The sequence below is a fragment of the Pollicipes pollicipes genome, unplaced genomic scaffold (assembly GCF_011947565.3).
Source record: "Pollicipes pollicipes isolate AB1234 unplaced genomic scaffold, Ppol_2.1 Scaffold_3087;HRSCAF=3621_pilon_pilon_pilon, whole genome shotgun sequence".
Taxonomy (NCBI): Eukaryota; Metazoa; Arthropoda; class Thecostraca; order Pollicipedomorpha; family Pollicipedidae; genus Pollicipes; species Pollicipes pollicipes.
The window spans coordinates 8,674,156-8,687,324 of NW_023596225.1; the positions used below are offsets into that span (position 1 = coordinate 8,674,156).

The 13,169-nt window shown below is 49.0% G+C and overlaps 1 long non-coding RNA gene across 2 annotated transcripts; it reads right to left on the reverse strand.

The window, feature by feature from the left end:
• Positions 1-38: 38 nt before the first annotated feature.
• On the reverse strand, positions 39-1,723 carry LOC119089747 (uncharacterized). 2 transcript variants are annotated; one of them, XR_005093191.1, is made up of 3 exons: positions 1,594-1,723; positions 877-947; positions 39-572 (listed from the first exon to the last, which is right to left on the reverse strand). It is a non-coding gene; the product is annotated as an uncharacterized LOC119089747 (long non-coding RNA). The 2 variants fall into 2 exon arrangements; XR_005093190.1 differs by having other exon boundaries at positions 850-947.
• Positions 1,724-13,169: the final 11,446 nt, after the last annotated feature.

Here is a 13,169-nt window from a genome sequence, read left to right on the forward strand (position 1 = left end):
TGTGCCATTCACGTCGTGCGCTTGTGTGTGCAATGAGCTAAAGTCAAATACGTTATATTTTGTATCTAACGTACACGATACACCGCGAGGCCAGTCTTACCAGCCTGCATGGCCATTTGATGCGCATCAAGTGCCTCTGCGGCTTGCAAGCTTGCCAGCGGGATGGTCAGGTCTACAACAGTGCAAGTATTAGGTGCATTTACACTGAACTGAGACGCCATACACGGTGTATGTGCAGAAAGCGATCACGATATTGACGGTCAGCCATGCCATTCCACCAATCCAACAACAACAGAGAAGAGTGCACCGTCAGACTTCAGTGACGTACAGAGAGCCGGAGGGTGGCACGGTACATCGTCTCTAAAACTATACGCGCCCATACACCAAAGCGGATGGCTAGCGCTCTGTTTTAAATAATGCATGGTTGGAACGCCAGCAGAAATACTGTCAACGCCATGTGTGGCACCGGGGTGTTCTCAGCCTGCCAACAGGGGTCACTCTTTCCCAGGCGCTCCCGCAGCTCCTGCATACCCCGCTGGAGCCCCTGGCGCACCTCCGCCAGCTGCATGCGCCTGCCGTGGAGGACACAAACAAAGCAATTATGAGACACCACGACACGAGGGATCATGGCATTGTTACGCTGTATACTCATTAATAGCATTGTCTCTGGTATTGGGCTGCTGTTTGACACGCCGAGGCACGCTTTGGCGTAGTTGAGAAACATCACAGGAAGATGATATAAGCTATTACACCAATCCTCCGGCCTGAAGCAAGTGATGTGTGTGTGTGTGTACTCTCATGAGTTATTGAACAACGCCGGATTTCGGTATCTTAGTCCCCAGCTCTCACCGTGTTCGCATCAGCGGGAGCTCTCACCGTGCTCACACCAGCGGGCCCCGAACGCACATCTAAGCAGTTCCTTCCGCCGCCGCGGCCTCCGGCGCCACCTGACGGTCGGGGCAGCACTGAATGACCGACATGCGTGGGCACCTTCGAAACCTGTCAAATGTTGTTTGAGCGTATCGCACCACAATGCCCGTAAAACGAGTACTAAATAACCGTATAATACCCGTTTTGGCAATAGCTACTGCGTGAAATACGCAAACGCTAAAATTGGTAAAGAAATGTCCAAGAATGTCGGAGTTTCAAAGAATGTTATTTGGTCTTCTTAAAACAAAAGGTTTTTCACTACAATACATGTTCCGTATGTGGCAGGTTGAGCACGAAGCTTAAAACAATTGCTCGATATATTTTGGAATAGTCCATAGTATTCCACGCCTTTTCTCCTCGTTACTTGGATGGCATTGAGCAACTCGGGTATGCAAGCTACAATGCTTTTGGCAAGCAGTGCTGGCAGAAAACTGTCAAATTTGTGACAATGGTGTAACAGACGCATGCAATAGCCGATAGAATGGCGAAGAACTCGATTGGATGCGCTATGCCACCACCGTTGGCCTGGGCTCACGAGAGTTCGCCGTCCAAAGTCGAACAGCAAGCTCATCGCAAGGTCCATAGTCGGAGCGGGAGCTAAGCATGAGGTTCAAAGTCGGACCGGGAGCTCGTCATAAGGTCTTAGTCGGGACGGGCGCTTACCATAAGGTCCATAACCGGACTGGCCCGGCTGTCCGTCCAAGCAGCTCACACCGTGGCCGGTGCCGCCTCCGCTGCTGGCCGCCGCCGCCGCTCCGCCGCCAGGGCCGCCGGGACCTCCGAGCGGTCCCCCACCCCGACCGCCGGCACCTCCATACACCAATGCCACCCGGCTGGCCGGCACCCCCGTGCGCACCCGCGTACGCACCGCCGCCAGGGCCGCCGGGACCTCCGAACGGTCCCCCGCCCGGACCGCCGGCACCTCCATACACAATGCCACCCGGGTGGCCGGCACCCCCGTGCGCACCCGCGTACGCGCCGCCGCCAGGGCCGCCGGGACCTCCGAACGGTCCCCCGCCCGGACCGCCGGCACCTCCATACACACTGCCACCCGGGTGGCCGGCACCCCCGTGCGCACCCGCGTACGCACCGCCGCCAGGGCCGCCGGGACCTCCGAACGGTCCCCCACCTCGACCGCCGGCACCTCCATACACACTGCCACCCGGGTGGCCGGCACCCCCGTACGGACCCACGTACGCACCGTCGCCCCAACCGTGGGGACCTGCATACGGTCCGCCGCCCCAACCACCGACACCTCCATACACACCACCACCCCGGCCACCGGCACCCCCGAACGCACCGCCGCCCGGTTGGCCCGCGCCTCCTGGGTAGTAGTCTACCCCGTCGTATCCCCCGTATCCGCCCCAATATCCTCCGTACCCGCCCCCGTATCCGCCGCCGCCGCCCCCGTATCCACCGCCGCCGCCGCCGCCGCCGCCGCCGCCGCCACCACCGCCGCCGCCCCCGCCACCGCCGCCCCCTGAAACGGAAAGGTGTCCGGGATGGCGCATGGGTCAGTGCCGACAATGCGTCTTCGATTCGAGGTGATATACTTCTCATGGTACGTAGGTTGGGAACATGTAGATTTGAGCTTAGCTTATCGCGATGCGATGTGATTGTCGTTTTTTTACTTGGATCGATGACTTTGACTGACACTCCGCTGACATATTACTTCAGACTACAAGTTGCTGCGTTCCGATATTTATATTTGTATGCAGTTCAAGTCCGAGGTATGCGGCTGCAAAGTACGTTCACTTGAAATTCAGAACATTTGATTAACATCTGTCGCTCGTTTGGTCGTAAGTGACGTTTGCAAGCTTGAATGATTATCATTATCCCTTGACACAAGAATAGCTTCTCAACCAATCAGTCTCGAACTCCAACGGAGCGCATATGTTGCATCAGCAAATGCCACGTCAATAAGCGGATTACACCTTGCTCGGGCTTATGCCGTGTCCAGGAGAATCGCAGCCGCACTGGTGTGCGCATAAACAAACCGGCCTAGTTCCCCAGCGTTCCAACAGATGGCGCTTACCTCCATACTGCGCGGCGGCGCCGGCCGCCACCACCACCAACACGGCCAGCACGGTTCTCATCCTGGAAAAGGTTTAGCGGCGGACCATGGGCTCTCTTATATAAGCTCGCCCCCCTGAATAGACTGTGACGTGTTTGAAGAGAGGCTTCTTTAACCGGTAGAACATGCCGAATGGAAGGCAGCAGACACAACGGATATCTGGCGGTGCATCGGCTTCGCTCAAGAGCATGGATTCCCCTAGCCTTGACTGGATCTAGACGAGCGCCTCGATTCGCAATAAACGGCTTTAGACAGGCCTGTAGAACTGAAAAATTCACGCCCGTGCCAGGCCGGGTTGGCGGGATACGCGCCAGCATTCTGTGGGATATATACAGCCGGTTCGTGCAGAGCCGGGAATTCCCAACTGCTTCCCGCGGCTGGGAAAGACCGGGTGTGGGCCTCTCCGCCTCTCCGCTCCCACACGTGCGCCGCGTCTGACTGAGGGGCCAGTCTCGGCAAGGGCTCGGAACTGGTTCGGTAAAGGCATGAAAATTAATAACAACCCAGTGGCTACATGGTTTCATTCGCCATGTTTCTTTGAACAGATACAAGCTCGCGACGAATAAGTGAAGACTTCACCCATTTAAGGTTACAGAATGTTATTCAGAGTTGTCGCGTACATATGTGCCTATGCTCTCCCTTCCAAAATGTAGCACTTTGGGAGAAAGTAAATGTGTCGTCCGAGTACCAACTCAAAACCTTTGTTTTTAAAGGCTGAGTGAGCAAATGGAAGCATCCGTCTCGGATGACGCTTCAACGCGGCATTTCCATTCCGAGAAAGCCTGCACACCAACTACGCTCGATCTGCGCTTGCAAGCTGACCTTGTGCAATGTCAAGCCGCGCGCGCCTCGCCAGCACTGAGCCTGGGCGCGGCTCAGCCCGCAGCCCTGTGGCGTGTTGCACATCATTCCACCCAACACTGCATCCATGATTGGCGACGAGCGAGCAGTGAAGGACGGAAACCAGGTGGGACCGCTGTGAGCACTGAATCTTACCGTGCAAAATGGGGGGTTCGGAAATACAGTGGGTTCATGAGTTAATTGAAGAGGTGGCATTCCTACGGTGATCTACGGTTTATTGAAGCGGTAGTTTACGGTGACTGTGCCATCAAGCAGCAACGGAATGTGATGACGCCCACGGCCGTTCTTACGGCGATCGTACCTAGTTACGGGCGTGCAAAATTTAGAACCCGGTCGTTCCTTGTCATTTCCGAGCACGTTTTGTCCGGTTGAAGAAATTTATTGGTCGGTGAAGCATCGGAATAATGTCAATAGCTCTTGTATTGTAAAAATATTGTAGTGTATCTTGTAAACATTTGTATGCTTTGGGTGTAATCTTGACGTCCTTGGTCTAATACTTGTGACACTTATGCACTCAGCTCCATGTCAAGGTAGCAAATACGTTCCGAAAACGCGTGGCTTGAGTTCACTGTACTTCACTTAATTCCTCAGATGATCGCTTTCTAAACACGTCGAGGGGACGTTTGGCTGGCCTTCGTTAGTGGGCCTCATTTTAGGAACATGCTCAGGGGCATGACGTCACCCGTCAATATTGGGTCAGCAAGCAAGGATGCTAACCCCTACGGTTTCTAGAAGTATTGCAAGTGTAAAATTACAGGTTTGAAATCAGGTATCACAGGTTTGAAATCAGTACCGATTGCTGTGATTCATATTTTTAAAGTCTCGAGATTTCAAAGTGTCTTGTAAGCGTGTATTTTCGGGATTTCATTTAAAGGCAGCTTGTAGCAGAAAACATGACAAGAACACGCCGCTAAAACACCATCTTAACACTAAAAGAACACTGTCTGTGCGTAACACTGTCAACACTAATGCAGCGCCCGGCAGTCACCGCCGACGGCTACCTGGCTAATATTCGCAAGACTGATGCTGCAAAACCACCTGTTTTCTCCCGCAGCCCCAGCTCAACAAACGGTAGCTGGTGGCCTACTGAACTCACTCACTCTTACTCACAAAACTCATTCCTATGAATTTTACCCGGTCATAATCAGAGCTCACGCTGCGGCGGGCGCCCCTGCGGCTGGCGGACGTGGAGTGCTGGTCGTCTCGTCGAACATCTGACAACTGTCGGCGGCTGGCAGAACTATTCGCTGACAGCTGCCGGCGCCGGTGTGGAGCGAGGGGAAGGAGGGAGGAGGCTTCACGTGCCCGCCGGTGGTCGGCGCGTGCAAGTCTCGGCCGAGCATCATGGGCATCCTTTGTCCGCCGGAGCATGTGCGGCGCGCGAGCGGCCGCCGATTCCAGAGCGGGTGGCTGAGAGCGGATGAACGATTTTCAAGTTGGGACCAGGATTCGGCTCGTGGAGCGAGACACACTTTGTTGTGCACGTTTTTAAAATAGCACCGAACATTCTGTTGGTAAGTGCAGATACAAGCGGGGTGGATCTCCAAATCAACACGGTTACGCACGTTCCATGTGATGAGCATGTTAGAAGTTCACGTTGCACCACGCATATCTGTCGATGCATGCATGACACGTATTTCTTATTTGTGGGAACAAGAACGGGTTAGTAGTGGAATACCCAGCCAGCAGTGTGGATATTAGCCGGAACCCTGACCGGCATTGTTCTGCCATCACTTAATAGTGTCACCACCTCGTCACTTTGCGAGTGTTGATTGCCCGTTTATCCGGCTTCCTCACCTCCTATAGGTTGACCCCACCATTTCAAGTTCATATCAGGTGGGTTGCGCCCCACGCAAAATACTCTTCGCCCCAAGGACGCCGCGTTCCGTCCGTGTACGGGTTGCCATCTTCGTGTAGTGAAAGCACCACACCAATAAGATTTAAGTTCTTTCGGTGTATAGGATGCAGGCTTTGTGGGCAGTGGAGCAAAAGAAACAGCACCCAAGTAGCCGGGAGAAGTGAGGCAGCACAGCGGCATGCAGTTCAAATGGGAATCATTTTACCGATCGTAATTAATTATAAACCGCCACCCTATAACACTTATTTACAGCTTGCCAAGCATACCAACTGAAATCAACGGGACGCGAGTGGCAGGGCAAGTCCAGGTCATGTCCAGGGCATTCGACATCCTAGGCCTGCAGCGTGTCACTGTGGAAATACGACAGCAATTTTGTTTGGCTCATAGCTTATATCCTTTCTCACTGGCCATCATAGTAGGCCTTCGCAACAGTGCAGGGTAGGGCGCGGCTGACCGGCGTACCTTCCGCAATGGTCACGGCCTGGCGCAGGCTGGAAGATGCACCGTGAACTATAATTGAAATTCATGGCCAAAGCCTGGCACACCCCATAGCTGCTTAAAAAGATATCCTCATATCACAAGAGCGGAGAGTAGTGTGCATGTTCTTTGACCCCCATTCATGTGGCTTAGTCGTGTTACAACATCCATTCTCCGCCGAGAGATCGGATACCAGGAGCACCGAGCGAGGCCTGCCGCTGGTGTCACAGTTTTCAATTAAACTACGCCCCGCGTTCGCGAACACGTCATAGAAAAGAAGAGCATTTGTGTTCTGTCTCTGTAAAGCTCCCGTTTATAGCTGACAATAACAAAAACGTGTACGTAAAGCTCCCGTTTATAGCTGACAAGAACAAAAAGAGAGGCATTTGTGTTCCGTGTACGTAAAGCTCCTGTTTATAGTTAACAAGATGCGCAAACAGCTGTAAGCCACCTAGTCAGCGGGTGGTTTGCTCCTCGCAAGCGGGGCATGGGCTAGTGATCCGAGTCTAAAGTCCATGCAGTTCGATCGGCCCTGGAAACCAGGGCGTGTCCAGCTGGAAGTGGAGTTAGCTACGCATGTGTCAATCGTCTGAGAGGAAAACGCGCATGGAATAACGTGATTTATAGATAATCTAGTAAACCCTATCTATTTATTTTTCATTCAGCATAAACGAAACGTGTATCGCCGACTTAATATCGATTCGATATCACCGGCTCGTAGAAGGCTGTATCGCCGATTACATGATGAACACATTGGAGGTGCTCGTTTACAAAGAGCGTACACACCATTAAGTAAAAACGTGGCAACATGACGCGCAGAAAGGTATCACGTTTTTTTAACTCCAGCTTTAAAGCAGAAATTATAGCAACTGCAGAAGATAACGCGGATCCCAGGATATCATACTTACTATCGCTGTTTGCAGACTGGACATAAAAACGTCGTATTGCGACCTAGTTAAATCATCGTAAATTTATGGATGTTTTTTTTACTCGTAGTCGTGAACTAGTCGGTGTGGTGTCGTGATGCTTGCTAACAAGTTTCTCCCTACCTTTACTTCGCACGGGTTATCAAAACATTTCGGCTCAGCCGCCTGTGTTTCGGGCTGTCCCTGGCACATCGCCGCTTATTGGATTTCGGTGAGAAACCCGATAAATTTAGCCATTTCAGGAGAGCCTGAATGTCTGGGATGCTCGTGAGGTTGATGCGCTGGTATGAAAGTGTGAGGCTGGTGGTAAACACTGATCCAACCTTATAGTCGTTATCTTATAAAAGTCATACACTTTCAACCCAGGAACCTTATCCTAAAAGTCTGTCGCAAATGTAACCAATTTTTTGCTATGATCCATGTGTTGTGTATCTATTGAGCAACTTGCCGACATCTGCCGATTGACGTAACATGTGCGGAAGTCATATGACAGCTACGCATAAGGTACCTTCAGGATACCATGTGGTACAAAATTCGTAAAAAGTTCGGCAAAACGCTTCGTTGGAGGAGGGATCCCACTACAGCCGGTACAGGATCGCACTGCACCGCAGCGCAGCCGGCGCAGCGTCGGCCTCGCCCAGCCAGCACTGAGGCCGGGCTGACTAGAGCCGGCTTAGTGGCCTGTCTGGCAAAGCCGATCAGATCAGAGGCAGTGGTCGATCTCACCAGAGCTAGCGTGGGCCGCCGATAGGACCTGACATGACCGCCGCAACGACATGCAAAGTTCCACTCCGCAGACCGACAGCTGAGAAGTGCGAGAAAGGCTGAGATGCGAACACAACCGAAGAGACGAGCGTATTATCTGACGATTGCAGTGCAAAGGGGCTCTAATTTAAGATATTCCCGCGTAAGTTGTGCTCTGTACGGTACTTCCACGACATAGTGAGAAACGAGTCGGGAATCGCGCTTCGAACACACACTCGGAAAAAGGCGCCGGAACCAAGGTGCTAACGGGGGAGCTGTTGAGCCACCGCCTTTCTGAAAGTGAATCCATGGGTGCAACTGCAAACACAGAAAGTGAATGTCGGCCCACCACTCTCGGTGTCCATGACCGCGTTAAACGCGCCTGGCGTTCTGTAAGCATTTTTACTTTTGCTTGCTACACGAGGAGGCGTGTACGCGTTAGACGAATTTCGGTCTCTATAGTTGTGGGTGACTGGTCACGTCTTGAAAGTTGTGGGGGACGCGTCCTCGGAAGTAAAAAGCTGTCCACTTGCACACGTCCATGAGTCACTCACACCAGCTCCTGCCTATCATCAAAAGATACCAAAACGTTCTCATTATTAAAAGTTCTCTTAAATCTATTTTCACACCATGTGGAGTGCGATAAACTTGCATGCGTTACAACACTGAAACAGAAAAATATGCCTGAGTGGCCTGGACCTATTGCGGTTGTGTCCGCATGGGGAAACAGTTTGGAGCAATTTGTGGGCACACCCCAAAGTCTCACATTTTTTAGTGTCGCTTTAGTTCAGTTTTCAATATGCTCCTCGCTCTTACTTCGCAGGCTCCTCAGCGTAAAAAACAAGCGCTCACTGAAGGCATAAACTCACCGAACGAACGCTATGTCACGTCCATCATCAACCTGAGTTTGCGCATCAGCTTTGCTTTTGAAAGGAAAAAGCAAGCAATTTAATTCATTAATACACATATGAATGTCGCTGTTATATATGCAAATCGGTATGTTGCAAATGTGGTGATTTGAAAGCACATGAAGTCGTCTTCATACAAGTGGTTAGATGCATTTGCGAGGAACGTCATACATATAGATAAGACACCAATATACCCCGTACACAAACGAGGAGAATCTATCTACCTCTCCATTCTCCTGGTTTTATTATGAGAAATAGGTTCATAACTGCTGTTTTATCTACGTCATCATCGCTGCACCTAATTTCACTATCGTCAGAAATTGTGTATTGTCAAAAAATTGAATTTGCATTGTCAAAGAAATTGTCTTTTGTCTATTGTCTATTGTATATTTCACTATTGTCAGATTTGCTTTCAAATACGCCATCACGGCATTGAGCATTGTCAATCATCTGGGTTGCTATCTCGGTGTGTACTAGCCGGAGGCATTGTGCGGAACTGGTAAGTGCAGGTTAACTCCGTCTCCAACCTTTCCCCCTCCGGTCATCGGGCTTGCTTCCCAGAAAAAGTTTCTGAAGTATACCCTGAGTTTGCCCGCCCCCTTTTTTTGAAACATTTCTACGCCTATGAGTGTGGTCCAGATAGAAATCAACCCATATTCCCCTAAATATTGGTAAACGTATTCGTCGCACATTCGTCGCTGTGGTGGCATTCGGCCGCTAACTGAACGACAAAACACGGTCAGCGACAGCGGTAGTCATTGGTGGTTCCACACCCGTCAAACAGTGATAGCAAAATGTGTTCCAGATGAGCCGTCTGCGGTCCAGGCTGGGCAGTACTGAACCGACTGCAGTCAGTCTATTGTCTGGTCACTTGTTTACGGTGACGCATCCAGTCATAACTCTGAAGGCGAACTCGAGCTTTTGAAAGTTTGCTAGCCTGTCCAGGTGGACGTGGTTCTTGAGGTGTCAGGTAGGGCGAGTGAAGAGCCGCAGTACGGCAGTCTTAACCATGGTTCTCGAACGAATTCAGTGAAGCCTGTGCAGTGCGCGGCGTCGCGCTGTCCCGCAGGGGCCACTCCTGGCACTGTTCGACCCTGTGAAGTTGCCCCCGGGCCGCTTAGAACAGCATCAGAACGAAAGTGATGTAATGCTCTTAGGCAGTGTTGATAAGATACTCGTTCTCGTCGTCCAAGGAGCATCTCCCGCAGGCGCATGATTTGACGAAGGTGAAATCACTCATGACTACCACTGTACTTTGTCACCTTTTTCTATTCAGTGCGTTTTCGAATGTCACCGAAGTCTTGAGTGTACGGTAAATGCGCTTGCCACTGTTGAGTAAAACGTAAGGCATCTTTTATCTGAGTCATCTTGTAAAGAACAGAAATTTCATATCGGTACAGCCTGTAATGCACCGTTCCAGGGCTTGTTTGCCGTCCTGATGCATTATTACACCGAGAACCTCCGGCACCAACGGGACGCATCACTCAGTACCCCTTGTGTCTACGCCCACGAAAAGAAGATATATTTTAGCACGTCTACCTTCACACGACTAGGAATCAGATGATATGCGCACTGGTCTCCCCATTTGTGATTAAGAGACTGCTTTCTAGGAAGCCATGGAATGTGTTAAATTGTGTGGAGAGGCCAGGGTTTTCCAAAGCTTAAGTCGGTATCTTGGACCTGATGTTTGGCGAGCCCTGATCCGGTTGCAGAATTCCTGGTCAACAAAAGAACGTTGCGGCGAAAGCCAGAGAACCCAACCTCGAGTCCAGATTTCAGACATCCATTGTACTGTATTGTAAGACCTTAGACGATTTTCGCGCACGCGAGACGGCGTTCATTATTGTGAAGTTCATATGCCTTTGGATTATTGTTGGACCTTTCACACTGTATGTTAATTGCGATTGAAGGCTTTCAAGCTGTTAATGTAGCCTACATGTGACGGCTTATTTTCCCAAAACATTGCATAACGATTATGGCAGAATGACAGCGCAGCTCGCGTCGGTTCATCAGCTCAAACACACCAACCATAACTTGGGATTGTTATATGCCATTCGTGGTATGTAAACAGTGAACAACTTACATGTGTTGTCTGCACCTGTTACATGTTATTCGTACCAGAAACATATGCACTACATTATATGCTGTTTTTTTGTAAAACTCTGCGAGTCAAAAGCTGGAGAGGTGTACCTTAAGTGAAAAACAGCTAAGATTTAAGTAATGAGTAAGGTCATTCAAAATTCTTAATTTGCGCTCATACCATCACAGGAAACTAAGCGATGCTTCACTTGATTGACTTATGTGTAATTATGCTGTTATCTTATTTGTTATTTTGTGAGCACAGGTAAATATGGCTAAATGCATCACAAAAATGTGCTGTTTGATTAGCAATACACTTGAGCAAAAGGTGCAGACTGGAAATTGCGCAGGACATTGGCCGTGATGTTCGCAATGTTCCACTCAATATGCCATCGTTAGTTGCCCAAAAATTTTCAAAATGCTTAGGGAACAGCACAAGCACCCCGCGTTAAGACATATGGTCAAAAAATCTATTTACAGAGCAACGATATCAGGACAACATTAGCGTTATCCACGTTAAAACAGGTAGTCGAAGACAGCAGTCAGTGATGTCATTAAAAGCAACATCAACCATTGATGACCTCCAAAATGAACACCGTTTTGTTCTATATGTCTTATACATTTTCGAAGCAAATGCCATGTTCACTGGGTCGTCTACCTTGTGCTTTGCTCAACTTTGCATGTAACAATTGGACAGGTTCAGCTGAAATCATGAACTGTAATGTTCTACAGTCCAAGATATTGAAGCCAGCATCAGATGTAAAATAACCTCTCTTATAACTATCGGCATGCTGTTACGTGGAAAAGACTGCTCCAAACAACACAGCTTAACCATTTTATAAATACGCCCCGCAACACGTAATGGTATCTTGCACATCGTTGATTGAAACCAATGGCCGGCTGTTGTGTCTGGAAAGCTTGCTCATCAACGTCAGATATGAACGACTCGACAATTATATTTGCATCGGCTTTGATCGTCGTACGACTAATGGGATGGCAAGATTTGAATAACGCTATTATGTCGTCATGGATGCCTGGGCGACTTCAAAATAGCCTTCCTGAAAAAGTCTGCTCATGTTTGCGGGCGTGTACCTAAGAAATTAGAGGGGTTTAGGTGTAAAAGGGAAGATTTCAAAGATGAAGGTAATGAACATGTGATGAATGATATGACATTAGACATATGCCATCAGATGTGGTGAAACAAACTCACTTATAACCATTGGTATGCCTTTTAAGTGAAAAAGACTATTTCTAGACATCACAAGTCTCTGTTAACTAAATATGCTGTTCGGTGTGCCATGGTTTGATTACGTCATGGTACCTTGCACAGCATTGATTACGAGCTAACTGGCGCCTGTTATATTTAAAATGGCGCTCACAAACGCCAGATATGAACACATCCAGCATTATATTTTTCCTGGCCTTGATCGTCGCGTGGCTTATGGAATGACATAATGTTAATGACGTTATTATGGTGTGGTGGATGACAAGGTAACTTTGAAGTACTCTCACCGATATACCCTTCCCCATTTTCGCGGGCGTTTAGGTCAGAAACTAGAGGGGCTTAGGTGTTAAGAAAGTCAGGATTGTGAACAGCACCGAAAGTTCTTCAAGATGGCTATTTCAGTTCAGAACCACATATAAGTGTGGAACACGCCCTTTTAGGAGGTCAGGGATGCGAACAGTGAGCTAGAATCGCTTTTAAACTAGGGTGGGAGTGAAAAATATCATGGGAAAAGGACCGTGCGGGAGTGAAAAATTAAATTCACAAAAGTTGGAACTTATGACTTAGTAAGGTATGCTGCAGCAAACAAAGGGTGGCAGGGATATAATATCATAAACATGACAAAATTGGTCCGTTTATTTTTAAATCTTAGGTTATTGCAGTGAAACAAAAGATGCAATGAAATTATCATTCATTAAAGAATAGTAATTTCCTGACAGCATGATGAGCATCAAAAACTATATGACAACAATGCTTTGATGCTGCACTTTGCACCTCCCTTCCACAGGATTTTTTAACACAAAACTAAGCAAAGGAATTGAACAATAAACACAACAACAGAAAATCCAAAAAACATTAAGCATACAAACAAAAAATCTGGGACCCGTTCACATCAACACACCACAAATTGAACAGAACAGGCACACCTCTGGCTCGTGTTAAGATGAGGTCAGGAAATACAAATATTATTTCACTGTCTCTTGCGAAATCAATGCTTAATTCCATGAATGTAACCAATTCTTACAAAATTCATGCTGCCACTTGCACTGCACTTAACCAACTTAACCTAATTTAGAGTAGCCCTTGT